This window comes from Stenella coeruleoalba, assembly GCF_951394435.1.
Source record: "Stenella coeruleoalba genome assembly, chromosome: 2".
NCBI lineage: Eukaryota > Metazoa > Chordata > Mammalia > Artiodactyla > Delphinidae > Stenella > Stenella coeruleoalba.
This window is the reverse complement of record NC_137147.1, coordinates 37,833,464-37,849,174: the sequence shown is the minus strand read 5'-3', so window position 1 is coordinate 37,849,174 and position 15,711 is coordinate 37,833,464. Positions and strand designations below refer to the sequence as shown.

At 37.4% G+C, this 15,711-nt stretch overlaps 1 protein-coding gene across 6 annotated transcripts in view; it reads right to left on the bottom strand.

The window, feature by feature from the left end:
* The window catches only part of KCNH5 (potassium voltage-gated channel subfamily H member 5), a gene marked incomplete at both ends in the record, with an annotated part of 574,893 nt that overhangs the window by 362,576 nt on the left and 196,606 nt on the right, over positions 1–15,711 (bottom strand). Inside the window, one exon of one of the 6 annotated variants that reach the window (XR_013827028.1) lies at positions 15,057–15,194. The exons of the other annotated variants lie outside the window; for them this stretch is intronic. Of the gene's footprint in view, positions 1–15,056; positions 15,195–15,711 lie in introns of those variants that run through there. 6 annotated transcript variants of the gene reach the window in all.

Here is a 15,711-nt window from a genome sequence, read left to right as displayed (position 1 = left end):
TTCATTAATATCTTATAAAATAATAATCATATAAAGAAAATTATTCTCTTCTAGTAAAATGATTACATACTACATGACACATTCACCTTTATGTTTCACATTTAAAGTGTAGAAAAATTGACCAAAATGTAGTGAAGAAACAAAGAAATTTCCATTCTGGTACCTATGAAACCTAGAGTAGGAGTATTTGGAATAAAATTTCCAGCGAGTGAGATTATGTTTATTAACACAATAGATTTTTATAATGTGTTAACTCTTCAATTCACTTTGTTTTATGTGCAACAAGGTGAATCAGGCTGAAATAAAATCAGGAAGTAAAAAGTTAGAACCATCTCTAAGATTTAAAACATATTTTTCCATATGTCACGTTCAAAAGATCCACTCACTTTGTCAGGAATGCTCAAAATCCATTCTGCTTTAAACTATATTCCATATGAAAGGAAACAGAAAGCACCTCTTTGTTGGAGAAAAGGGGGCTTCCCAAGGGACCTAACTGAACAAACATCCAACATAATATATCTGCCCATGGTAACAAAAATCAAATGAAAGCAAATGACTCTATTCTAGATTACAAGCAAGCTCACACCTTCTCAACAACATTCAGGATAATGCTATTAACATGTGCTACTTAGCACACTTAAAAAAAGAATATTCCATTCCTACCTCCTCTGCATTCTCTTTTGTCCAATATTCTACCTGTGAAACAGGAAGAGAGCAGGGCTGCCAAAAAATAGCAGCATTTACCACCACAGTGCCAGGTAGAGAGTAGATAATCAGTAGATGTGGAGGGGGTATTTATTTGCTCCTTCTCTGAAATGTATTCCCCTGTCGCCCCCTCTCCTTTCTCCACTGTACCCAAAGCACCTTTGGTAGCATCCATCTCCCAAACTCAGTCACATGGTGTAGATGGCCTTGACCCCACTACACTACCAGCTCTGGGAGAGGAGTCTATTTTGCTTAAGTCCGTCAGCAATTCCTATCTACTTTGTCTACCATGATTGGTTTAAAGATGAGCACATTACTTAGTCAGAACCAAAGAGATGTGGAAAGACTTTACTAAACACTCCTGGGAAGAAGAAGCTTTCTCTCTTTCCCCTAGTCAGTGGAGTATGAAGCCTAGAATTAAAGCAGTGATTTTTGTATTTAAAAGGAAGAATTTAGAGCTACAATGGGTCAACAATTGTACCTTCCAATTGATACCCACACGTGCATCCTTGGCATCTAAATCTGACATATGTAATGATATGTCAGGGTGACATATCATTCCCTTGATTGATTATGCTAGTTTGAATTATGTTTTCTGTCACTTGCAACCAAAAGATTTCTAACCAATTTAAATAGGAAAAGAATGAATGAAAGAAGTGATAAACCAGGTATCCAATCCCAGCAGGTATACAGGGAAATATACCTATTACCGTAGGTACACTCTACATACATACACTGTGGACAACACTGTAATTTGTCACATAAAGACAAAGGGAAAAATTGCTTCCAGTTTCCTCTACAAGATAAAATTAAGATAAATCTACCCGATAGTCCTAATTCCCACCTCTACCCTTGGATGGTCAATTTTCAATCAACATGTAGATGATTCATTTTATAAATTCCCAGTAACAAATATCCAATTCTAACATAACTTTCTTTTCTCACATTCAATCATCAGTTGCTATATTTGATCCTTTTGACATAACTGAGCATATATTTTGCAAATGTTGGGGATGAAACTACTTTTATCTATTAGAAGAAAAATACACGTTAAACTCTGTTAGGAACTTTATATACATAATCTCATTAAACTGCACAATCACCCTGTGGGGAAGATTATAATGTCCTCATTTTAATTAATAAAAAGGAGGTTCAGAGAGGATATGGAGCTTGCCTAAGTTTACACAGCAAGGAAGTTGCAGAGTTGAGATTCCAGCCCAGGTGTAATTACTAAATCTGTGCTTTTAAATTATACATTAAATCATTCAACAAAAAATTTTTGCATGTCACTGTGATAAGCAATGAGAATGCAAAAGAGAACTATTACAAGGTTCTCCCTTCAAGAAGTTTACAATCTCACAAAGGAAAACTACATGTATGCAGTTGAATTACCTCAATACACAAAAATTGCTTTTACAAAGCAATGGACAAAGTAGGATGGGAACATAGGAGATAGAGTCTGTGAGTAAAAGAAAATTTTCATAAAGTAGGTTGATCCTGGGACTCAAATGATGAATAAGCAAAGAAGAGAGAAAAGAAATATCAGAGCAAAAGCTGTAGTGCTGAGCTGAGAAGGAAGGAAGGAAGGAAGGAAGGAAGGAAGGAAGGAAGGAAGGTAGGAAGGAAGGAAGGAAGGAAAGAAAGAGAGAAAGAAAGAAAAAGAAAGAAAGGAAGGAAGGAAGGAGAGAGGGTGGAAAAAGAGAGGGAGGGAGGGAGGGGGAAAGAGGAGAGGAGGGGAGGGGAGGGGAGGAAGGGAAGGGAGAAAATACAGCCTGGAGTGTTATGGACACCAAACACTGTCTGCGGCAGCAAAAGACTCAGAGGCAGGGTGTGGCCAGAGAGACAGAGGAATAGAAATGAAACCGGAGAGACCCACTACATAATGGAGAGGAATGGGGAAAATATTGATATTAATATACATCTTGCCTCTTTTTCAATAGGTCTGTGGCCTGGGGTGGGCCTAAACTTGAGAGACTTAACAGTGTTATCATTTTTGCTACTGTTGTTCAAGAGGAATCAGTCTGACAGTGAGATAGGAGCAAGAAACCATGTTTTAAGTAGAAACCATGGTGCAACAGAAAACACTAGGCTCTCTGCCCAATGGTCTATGCTAGAGTAGCATATTGCCAATGAGGAGAGAATGTACTTCTGTTTGCAAAGGAGAGGGTAAAAAATCACATTATATATGTTATCTGCTTTAAAACCTGGAAAGCCAACTGCATAGTTTTATGAAATATTGTTGAAGTTGGAAGTTTCAAAGAGTATTCAACAATTACTGGAAATTTTCAGATGCAAGGATTTCTGTCAGTCATAAAAGTATCTACCTTCTGATGCATGAGGTAGAAAAATAATGATTAATTTAACTTGAATTGGAGTAGAAACAGTCAAGTGTTAATCCACCCATTGTAGGCAAAGCTTTAAAAAATTATAACAGTGTATAACAGTTGCCAAATAGAAAGAACTTTCTTGTGTTCTGCACTATCTTATATATTAAATTCCCTTTTCTTTAGAATGCCTAATATAGCTAGTGACAATGCTGGGTTTACAGAAAATAAAATTATTATTCTGCTCTGCCTGCTGCTTCCACTGTTGAAAGATAACATGGTAATTTCAGTCATCAACATTTAACAGTGTATATACCTCAGTGGGATGATAAATCTCAGAGATAGTGAAAATAAGTTACTTGACTAATAAATGTCACTGATGCATATTTTTAAACTAAGACAATGTAGTCCTGAACAGTAGTTATATAAGAAACCATAGCTTAAGAAATAAGTCAAAACTAATGTTCAATATTTTTGGAAGGTGAGGCAGTCTTTTAAAAGTCACCAGCGGTATGGAGGTTCCTTAAAAAACTAAAAGTAGAACTACCATACGACCCAGCAATCCCACTACTGGGCATATACCCTGAAAAAACCGTAATTCAAAAAGAGCCATGTACCGCAATGTTCATTGCAGCTCTATTTACAATAGCCAGGACATGGAAGCAACCTAAGTGTCCATCGACAGATGAATGGATAAAGAAGACGTGGCACATATATACAATGGAATATTACTCAGCCATAAAAAGAAATGTAATTGAGTTATTGGTAGTGAGGCGGATAGACCTAGAGTCTGTCATACAGAGTGAAGTAAGTCAGAAAGAGAAAAACAAATACTGAATGTTAACACATATATGTGGAATCCAAAAAAATAATAATAAGGTTCTGAAGAACCTAGGGGCAGGACAGGAATAAAGATGCAGACGTAGAGAATGGACTTGAGGACATGGGGAGGGGGGAAGGGTAAGCTGGGACAAAGTGAGAGAGTGGCATGGACATATATACACTACCAAAGGTAAAATAGATAGCTAGTGGGAAGCAGCCGCATAGCATAGGGAGATCAGCTCGGTGTTCTGTGACCACCTAGAGGGGTGGGATAGGGAGGGTGGGAGGGAGGGAGACACAAGAGGGAGGAGATATGGGGATATATGTATACGTATAGCTGATTCACTTTGTTATAAAGCAGAAACTAACACACCACTGTAAAGCAATTATACTCCAATAAAGATGTTAAAAAATAAATAAAATAAAAGTCACCAGCAGTACTGTAGCACTGTGGTCAGAACAAGGAGGCTCTGAGGCAGTTAAGAGTGAGGGCCCTGAAGCCAGACTGCGCAGCTGAGTCCAAGTTCTTTTGCTTGCTGGCTAAGTGGCCATAGATTTAGCCCTTACCTGTAAAGTGAAAATAATAATAGTACTTACTACATAGGGCTTTGTGAGGATTAAATAACATTTTCTATGTAACCAATGCTTCATGAATATACCATTAAAAACATATATATTGATCCCTAATTCCATGTATTAGTCAGGGTTCTTCAAAGAAACCAGGACTGATAGGAGATTATCTATATCTATATCTACATCTGTATCTATAAAGAGATTTATTATAGGAATTGGCTCATGTGATTATGGAAGGGCAAAAAGTCCTACAATCTGCCATCTGCAAACTGGAGAACCAGGAAACTGGTGGTATAATCCAGTCCAAGTCTGAGGCCTGAGAACCAGGGTCCACTGATGTAAGTCTTGGAATCCAAAGGCCTGAGAACCAGGACCTCTGATGTCCAATGGCAAGAAAAGATGGATATCCCAGCTCAAGAAGACAGAGAGAGAATTCGGCCTTCCTTTGTTTTTTTCTGTTCTAGGCATGTCCTCCACAGATTGGATGATGCCTACCCCTCACTGGTGAGGGGGTACTCTTCACTCAGTCTACTGAATCAAATGCTAATCTCTTCTGGAAACACTCTCTTAGACACATCCAGAAATAATGTTTTCTGGGCATTCCTTAGGCTAGTCAAGTTGACACGTAAAATTAACCATCACATTCCACAGAAGGCCTTGAACTCTGCGGAAAGCAAATAAATGCACACGAGGTGGTCCTTGATCATCAGGAGTTCACCAGTTAGTAGGAACACCAAAACATGAGCAGAGGTAACAGTAATTCTTTTCAGTAAACGTTTAACACCTATTACATGAAAGCTCTTGCCCCAGGTGCTGGGAAGAAACACTGTGCACTAGCTTAATTTATAACTCCTTTTCACATTGTTAGGCATTATAATAAGACCAGTTCAATAAAAAGTGCTTTTGAAACATGTAACGCTGGTAGAAGTTGTTGCCAGTCGGTGGAGGAGACAGAATCAGGAAGAGTTTCATGGATAGGTACAAAATCATCTGGACCTCAGAGAATGAGCAGGATTTCAGCATGTCAAATATGGGACACAGGCAGTAAAGGGTTAACTCAGCAGGCCTGCGTTGTTCAAACCCTGCACACTACAAAGAAAAGGCTGATCCTTGACCAGCTCCTGGGAGATAACCTCTAAGCCCTTGGAATATCCTGCTTGATAAGATTGTCTTTGTATACCTGGACCTTGGGCCAATGCCAGATAGTTTATGCCAACAATGTGAATTATTGGAAGGGGTGGGGGGTGCCTTGGACCATACTGAATCAGTTTAATCTCTGATGAGCTGGAGACTGAGTAACTAACGTCAGCCACATGTGTGATCCACACCTACCTAGCTCACCTACAATTAGATCTCTGCAGGTCTAGGCTCAAGTGACCTTTCCTGGTTGACAATACTCTGTACATGCTGTCACACATCATTGCTGGGAGAAATAAGCACTGTCCATACAACTCCACTGGAAGAGGACAACTGGACATTTGTACCTGGTCTCACCTGTATTCTACCCTATGCACCTGGTTACCTTGTTGATTTCAATCTGTATCCTCTCACTATATTAAACTGAAACCATGAATAGAATAACTTTTCTGAATTCTGTGAGTCCTTCTAGTGAATCATGGAACTGTAGTGTGGTCTTGGAGATCCCTGACACAGGGTGCAAAATAACCAGGACCTTAAAGGATGGATAGGGCATTTCAAATAGAGGGCAAAAGTCAATTTAGGAGACTTGAGAATTGCACTCAGAAAGAAACTGTAAATATTTCCATGTCAATACAGTCTCAAGATTGGAAATTATTTTTAAGCATCTGAGACATATAGAGCTACAAGTACCATTATTACCAAAGAACAAATCAATTTCTAGCAGTAACAAATATGTTGCATACATAATGTGTACACGAGGAGTTCCTAATTTTGTCATTATTTATGATTCTCCCTGTGATACTTTTATTTGTGCTTTCTAGGCCTCAGACATTAATTCTTTTTACCATTAAATGTAAACAATAGCATATTTTTCTACAACTCTCATTTTAGAGCTTATAATTTTCTCCATTATGTATAGGATTAGATCTTTATTTTAAATCACCAGGATAGTTTTTTTTCAAACTTTGATACATTTTTATTCAGTAATTTCAAAATAGACAGATATGCAATAAATATTTTTATAATATGTATTAAAATACTTTTTGCCCAAATTAGGTCATCTACATTGCAACTCAATAAGAATAAGCTGGGCAACATTTCCCATATGTAACTAAATTACAGCCTTGTCTATAACACGTATGATTCTTGCTTTAGTTGCAACTAGTACATTACTAATAGTAACATGATAATATGTTGCAGAAAGGTTTAGCACAGCATTTTGTATTTAGTGGGCTCAACAACTGTTTGGTGAGTGAATAAATAAGTACGCAATGAATGAAAAGGGAAAAATTAAGAACACACTTTGGAAAGATTGTGAAATTATTGTAGGAATTCAAAAAGATGATTCTAAAAATACTAAAATATATAATGGAAAATGTGTTTTCATAGTCATCATAAAGTTTATATTACAATTAAATAAAACAAATAATTGGAGGATAAATTATCTTAATTGCTGTGCTTTATGATAATAAATATAAAAATGACCTGTTTATATCCTAATCATAGAAAAAAGTCACATGTGATATACATATTTAATTTTAAAAACTGAAATTACAAATGTATACAAGAAAGTGGTTATTTGTAATCTTGAGTTTAAAAAGATTTTCTAACACCAAAGGCAGATCATAAAGGAAAAATCAGTAGATCGAGTGACAAAAAAATTACAAGTTTCTGTATGTTGGAACACTATAAAATTTTTGTTAATTTAGAAGCTAAATATTGTATGAAAATATATGATAGATAAGCAATTAATATCCTTAATATACATAAGATGTTCTTACAAATCAATAGAAAGGTATGAACACCCCATTAATGAGAAAGATATTCAATGTGACCATTCAATTCACAACAGAAGAAATTTTTTCAATCTAATAAACATAAGAAAGTTTAACTGTACTAGTAACAACTAAATTCAAATTAAGCAATATTGAGTAGAAGAATGAAACTATTTTCTCAAAGTATATACAAAAATAAACTCAAAATGAATTAAGCACTGAAACCATAAAACTCCTAGAAAAAAACATAGCCAGTATGCTCTTTGAAATCAATCGTAGCAATATTTTTTTGGATCTGTCTCCTTATGCAAGAGCAACGAGAGCAAAAATAAACAGATTGGACCACATTAAACTAAAAAGCTTTTGCACAGTGAAAGAAGCCACCAACAAAACAGAAAGGCAGCCTACTAAATGGGAGAAGATATTTGCAAATGATATGTCTGATAAAGGGTTAATATCCAAAATATATAAAGAATTCATACAACCGAATATCAAAAAAAATCTGATTAAAAAATGGGCACAGTACCCAAACAGGCATTTTTTTCCAAAAACATACAGATGGCCAACAGGTATATGGAAAGATGCTCAGCATTACTAATCATCAGGGAAATGCAAATCAGAACCACAAGAGATATCAACTCATACCTGTCAGAATGGCTACCATCTAAAAGATAAGAAATAACAAGTGTTGATGAGGATATGGAGAAATGGGAACCCTAGTAGTAGACTGTTGGTGGGAATGTAAACTGATACAGCCATTATGGAAAACAGTATGTAGCTTCCTCAAAAAACTAAAAATAGAACTAGAATATTATCCAGAAATTCCACTTCTGGGTATTTAGCCAAAGAAAAGGAAAACACTAATTAGAGAAGATATTGGACCCCTAAGCTATGTTCATTGCACTGCTATTTACAATAGTCAGGTTATGGAAGCAACCTAAGTGTTTATCAACAGATAAATGGATAAAGAAGATGTGGTGTGTATACATATATATATATATATATATATATATATATATATATGTATACACACACACATACATACAAGGAAATATTAAACAACCATTAAAAAGAATGAAATCTTGCTATTTGCAACAACATAGATGAAACTACAGGATATTATGCTAAGTGAAATATGTCATACAGAGAAAGACAAATACCATACGTTTTCAGTTATATGTGGAATCTAAAAAACAAAACAAATGAGCAAATATAACAAAACAGAAACAGAGTCACAGATACAGAGAACAAACTAGTGGTTGCCACAAGGGAGGAGGGTGGGAGGATAGGCAAAATAGATGAAGGGGATTAAGAGGTACAAACTACAGTTATAAAATACATAATTCACAAGGATGTACAGCACAAGAAATATAGTCAATAATACTATAATAGTTTATGGTGTATAATCTATAAAAATATTGAATCACTACGTTGTACATCTGAAACCAATATAATATTGTAAGTCGGCTATACTTAATTTTTAAAATATTTATACCTGTTTTTGTTTATCAGATTGACTAAGACATTTCTAACTTATAAAAAAAAAAGTGTTTATTCCGGTATGCAGAAATCATCCTCCACCTGTTTCTGGTGGTGGTTACCCTGAGTAATAATTTTCCAATACATCAAAATCATTTTTGTAGACTTCTACTTCCAGTGAAAAAGATTATCGTTAAAGTTTGAAGCATACTTATATATCCCATAATCTATTTTGATCCTCCTTAGATAACCAGTTGGCCTTTCCTTTACTTTGGGTATGAGTTACTCAACTTTGCAGTATTTGAAGAATTAATCACATATCTCATAATTGTCAAGGATAAAACATTTGGGACTACTGTGATGAAAGAACAGGGCTGCCTACTAATACTTTTAAAATAAAAGTGTAACAATAACAAAGAAGATAAAAGCGAACAAACAAACAAAAAGTGCCAAGAAGCTCATGGAAATCAGTGGCTCTTGGAATCTGGGAGTCTTGTGCCAATGATCTGGGAAAGAAGCAACCTGCTTTATGTTGTTTTCTGCTTCTGAACCCAAATCATTGTGGGAATACTGACTCAGTCACCTGTTGGTGGTGGTGAGGTCAGTGATCCTTATAAATGTATCCCCTATACTATCAGTTCCAGTTACTGCGTTCCAGATGAAAAACCAGTTCCAGTTACTGTATCTGCATAACAAATTATTACAAAATTTAGTGGCTCAAAACAACATTTAATTTGCTCATGGATCTGTAATCTGAGCAGAGCTTGGTAAAGACAGTTCATCCGTGCTTTACTGGGCACCAGCTGGGATGACTTGAAGGATGGGATTGGAATCATCTGAAAGCTTGCTCATTAACTTGACTGATGGTTAATGCTGGCCGTGGGTTGAGACCTTAGCTGGAGATGTTGGCCAGAATGCCTTCCTGACAATATGGTGACAGTTTTCCAAGAGTGCATCCCAAGAGGAGGGGAGGAAGGGAGAGAGAGAGAGAGATTGATTGATTGATTGATTGATTGATTGATTCCAGGTACTAATCTTACAATCAGAGGCCTTTAGGGGAATGAAAAGAAGCAGCAAAAACCCCTGTGGACAATAAAACTAAATGCTCTGGTTAATTTATTATAACAGCTAACAATATCAGAATGAAGGAGAATGGAACCTTCTACGGAGCTATAACACATAATCAATTTTATAAAAATTTAGTCACTGATTATGCTGGGAGAAAGATTATATTATAAAAAGTGAGAAAACTGACATACCTCTAGGCCTTTAATTTATCCCATAAACTGTATTATAATTGTCCCTGATTGACAAGAGTATTAAAACCTAGAAACAAAACCTTTCTGGAGATATTGTCAGCCTTTGTACATGAACATGATAATGTTTATTTTAATATGAAAGATACACAATCACTGAGATCTATTCATATTAACATATTTTATTTATACATAAATACCCTAGGAAGGCTGAAATTCTCTTTTGAGTTGTTGATTTCATATATTGTTCCTTTATCCTGTGTTTGGTAAACAAAAGAGCTCTCACAATATTTGTGAATTAATTAAAATGTAGAGAATGCCCAGCAAGCATAATTATTCCTATACACTTTCTTTTATAATGATGAAGAAGGAAATCTTTGAGTTTCCTGATGGCCATTCCAGGAAACTCAAACATAGTTTAGACATAAAGGCCATCTTAATAATTTTATTATTTTGAATTTGGGGTTTGAGTTTGGGAAAGGCAAAATCCAGATGACTTGTCAGAAAAATACAGAAGATAAGTCATAAATGTCCAAAGATAAGAAATAGTTACATGCAGTATTTTAAAATATGTAACCATAACTATTGATATTTTTAACTTTAAGAAAATAAATAATACCTTTGCAAGGTTATTTAAACATATTCAAAAAACACAGAGTTAGAACAATTTATTAATAAAAGAAATCTCTGTTATCTGGACACAGAATACCTTTGCTACATAAAAGCTAAAAGCCCCCAAATTCTAGTTTTATTCTTTGTGAATTTAATCTACATGACAACTTGCAATAGAGGATTTGTAAGTCTTTTTTATATATAAATTCATACAAATTGTCAAAACTTTCAACACTGCTTTTCAAATCAATAATTGTGTGCATTATAAACCTATGGCCTCAAATTCATCTCTTTTAGCTTTATCAAGACTGACATCCTTCAGGAACATAGTTACAAAACTCCTTAAGAAAATTCTAGGAAATGAAATCCTGCAAAATAAAAAGGAAAATACTGCATGACCAAGTAGAGTTTACCCTAGAAATGTAAGCTTAGTTTAACATTAAAACCCAATTGGTGTAATTCATTATGTTAAAAAAATAAAGAAGGAAAACCACACGATCATTTAAATAAATGCAAAATATGCATTTAACAAAATTCAACAGTTGTTTATAATAAATCTTAGCAAGTTAGAAACAAAAGGAAACTTTTTTTACCTAATAAGGGACGGGCATCTAAGACCCCTAACATCATACATAATTGTGAAATATTGAATGTTTTCTCTCCAAGAACAAGACAAGGCAATTGATGAAATTTTAGTATGAACATACATCCATGTTCTATGTTCATCTATGTTCATCTATCTTGAAAACATTATGCTATGTGAAAGAAGCCAGCCACAAAAAGCCACAAATCATATTATTCCATTTGTATGATATATCCAAATTAAGCAAATCTGCAGAAACTGAAAGTAGATTACTGCTTTCTTAGGGCTGGAAAGGATGGTTGGGTAAAGGGGTGAGAGCTAAACTATTTCTTTTTGAGGTGATGAAATGTTCTAAAATTATGGTGATGATCACACATATCTGTGAATATTCTGCAACCCTTGATTTGATTTCTTTAAAAGGGTTAATTGTATAGTACATGAATTTTATTCTCAGTAAAGATGTAATTTAAAATTTCAATGGCCCTTTATGCATGCTCTCTTTCTTAATATATCGTCTAGGTATTCATATTATCTTAGGTCATATTCCCTAGAAACAGAGCCGGAGTCTTGGATTCTAGTGCAAATAATGTATTGAGGGACTGCTCTTTGGGAAAATTTTTAAGAGTGAGGCCTGCAGTTCTGGGAGAGGAAAGAGTCAAGCAAGGATAAAGTTTAGCTCTGGAGCCTAAACTGCCCCTGTCGAGTGGCCCCACCTTGAATCAAGAGGGTTGGTCTTATATATCCTCATATTAGTCAGTCTTTGGCTTGCAGCTGCCACCAGCAGTTGAAGTTGTAACCTTTTAGCAAGCAGGTTCCCATTAGCTGAGAGCTGTTATCTATCTGATGAAAGCGAGTAGCTGTGAGTCATTAGCAACCAAAACACTGCAGCTAGGGGATGGATGCACTGGTCTAGTAAAGGGGATCTGGGCACAGCACCAACCAAATCTACCTGGTACCCCAAAGGAGTCCTCATGGAGGCTGGCAAATATTTAGGGAAAATAATTCGTTCCAATATTGTTTGTAATAACAAGAACTACATTTAATTTCCTAACAATTTAGGAGGTATATGTTTTGTTCATACAGCAGGATGCCATTAGCCATTAAAGGTATACTAAAAATTATACTCTAATAAAGATGTTAAAATAAATAAATAAAGATATACTAAAAGAACATTTAGAGAAATGGAAATAAATTCCAGAAATATTGTGAGGTGAACAGACTACAAAAGTATAAACAGTATAATCCCATGTTTATAAAGGTAGCAGTATGTATATTTTGTACACATTCTTTCACCCTTTGGGGAAGGATTACATAAAAATGTGAGTAGCAGTTATTGCTCAGTAGTAGGATTAAAGCTATTTTTATTATCTGTATTTTATTTATCTGTTTATTCTGTATTACTTTTGTAGATAAAGTAATTTCAAATATTGTACCCCAACAAATTAATTCTCAAATTTGAACTCAAAGAGTGTGGTCAAGTTCAAATGCTATGAGATTAAAGACTCCAAAACCAAACCTGGTTCTTGGAAAGGTTACCATTCTAGTGTGTGTTTCTCCACTTCGCACATTCAGTTTTGTCATTACACCTAAGGCTGGTCAGATTGGTGGTCACTGCCCAAAAAGAGATGAATCTACAGACCAAATATCCGTGTACTAATTTTCAATGGCATGACCATTACATTCCAGCCACCATTGCATTCATAACTTATTCACAGCCCCATGTTCCCAAGGTCAGGTACGTGAGAAGACATGTGAGTTAACATAAAGTGTTTTGGTGAGTATATGAAGCCAATGGCCTGAGTAAATATTTCATCCAGGTTTTATGTAGAGGTCTGATGACCCACAGTAAACAACCCAGGGCCTCCCTACTCACCCCTCCTGCTGAGAGTTAGTCCAGCAGCTCTGGCCACAACTGATAGGATAAGGAGTGTAGATCTGAATCAGGAGCAGCATTCCAGGCTGGTCAGGGACTCTGGTGTGACTTGGAGTAAAAAGGTGAGGAGATCCAAGTTGTCTCTCTTGGAAATTTTAAGTAGACATTATTAAGATAATGAGGGGGCTAGTGAGCAGAAGCTGGAACAAAGCCATGAAATCTTGTCAGGGCCATGGTAGGTCATGGAAAACCAATGTTAAGAGGCAAAAAAAACCACAGAGAGAAAAAGACACCATGAGCACAGAGACCATGGCAGACCATGAGGAGGCAGAGTCTCCCCAGGTCTCTAAAATGGTCCCAGTTCTTGGCCACTTTCCTTTGTCAGCTCACAGATGCCCTCATGATAAACTGGGGCAAGCAGGATCTTGAGCTCCTTATATCAAAATCACTTCACATGCACTACTCCTGACTCGCCACCAGGTAACCAGAAGCCTACCGTAATCAGTATCCCTTTGGAACAAATGTGGATTTATTCTCCAAAGAGAAGAGGCTACAGAGTGGTTCTGCAGTATGCTTCTTTGAATAATGAGAGTCTCCCCACTCTAGACTCTAAGCTTTCTGAGAACAGGAACCTCATCTGGTTTTACACACCCATGTACACCCAGCATGGTGCCAGCACACACACCCTTTCAGTAAATATATTTTGAATGGAGGAAACCACAAGTCACTTAAAAATGTTCTATTTGCTTAATTTCCACAGCAGCCCTGGGAGATATTTCTCTCCTAACCACAGCTTATTTCAATGCAGTTGTTGTATACTGGCCCATGTAATACTATACTTTTTACCAGTTTCATCTGAACCGTTAAAATAAAGAGCCACAATAATAGCTAAGTTTTAGTATTTCAATTAGTCCCTATAGTTACAGAAAGAGAACAAAAAATCCCTTGCTTACCTACAGTGCACTAAAACATTTTTGTTATTCTAATTTAATATTTCCATCAACCATATGAAATAATATTACACTCTCATTTTACAGACAAAATTCAGGACACAGAGGAATTATATAACTAGAAAGTTATGAAGCCAGGATTTAAACATAGGTCAGACTTAAAAATCAGCTCTCGGAGGAGTTGCAAGATGGCGGAAGAGTGAGACGTGGAGAGCACCTTCCTCCCCACAAAGACATCAGAAATACATCTACATGTGGAACGACTCCTACAGAACACCTACTGAACGCTGGCAGAAGACCTCAGACCTCCCAAAAGGCAAGAAATTCCCCACGTACCTGGGTAGGGCAAAAAAAAAAAAAAAAAAAAAAGACGAAGAATAGGGACGGGACCTGCACCAGTGGGAAGGAGCTGTAAAGGAGGAAAGGTTTCCACACACTAGGAAGCCTCTTCTCAGGCGGAGACTGCGGGTGGCGGAGGGGGGAAGCTTCAGAGCCACGGAGGAGAGCACAGCAACAGAGGTGCGGAGGGCACAACGGAGAGATTCCCGCACAGAGGATCAGTGCAGGAGGGGGCTGGAAGCTGAGGCTTGGGCTTCGGTCTGGCAGGGAGAGGACTGGGTTTGGCGGCGTGAACACAGCCTGTAGGGGGCTAGTGCGCCACGGCCAGCCGGGAGGGAGTCCGGGAAAAGGTCTGGAGCTGCCGAAGAGGCAAGAGACTTTCTCTTGCCTCTTTGTTTCCTCGTGCGTGAGGGCAGGGGATTCAGAGCGCTGCTTAAAGGAGCTCCAGAGACGGGCACGAGCCGCGGCTATCAGCGCGGACACCAGAGACGGGCATGAGACGCTAAGGCTGCTGCTGACGCCACCAAGAAGCCTGTGTGTGAACACAGGTCACTATCCACACCCCCTTCTGGGGAGCCTGTGCAGTCCACCACTGCCAGGGTCCCGGGATCCAGGGACAACTTACCCGGGAGAACGCACGGCGCGCCTCAGGCTGCTGCAACATCACGCCGGCCTCTGCCGCCGCAGGCTCGCCCGGCACTCCGAAAGCCTCCCTCCCCCAGCCTGAGTGAGCCAGAGCCCCTGAAGCTGCGGCTCCTTTAACCCCGTCCTGTCTGAGCTAAGAACAGATGCCCTCAGGCGACCAAATCCAAAGCTGAACCCTGGGAGCTGTGGGAACAAAGAAGAGAAAGGGAAGGTTCTCCCAACAGCCTCAGGAGCAGCTGATTAAATCTCCACAATCAACTTGATATTCCCTGCACCTGTGGAATACCTGAATAGACAAGGAATCATCCGAAATTGAGGAGGTGGACTTTGGGAACAACGATATATATATATATTTTTCCCCCTTTTTCTCTTTTTCTGAGTGTGTATGTGTATGCTTCTGTGTGAGATTTTGTCTGTATAGCTTTGCTTTTACCATTTGTCCTAGGGTTTGGTCTGTCCGTTTTTGTGGGGTTTTTTTAATTATTACTTAAAAAATTTTTTTCTTAATATTTTTTCTTTTAATAACTATTTTTATATTATTTATTTTTTTTTATCCTACCTTTTATTCTGAGCCATGTGGATGCCATGCTCTTGGTGCTCCAGCCAGGCAACAGGGCTGTGCCTCTGAGGTGGGA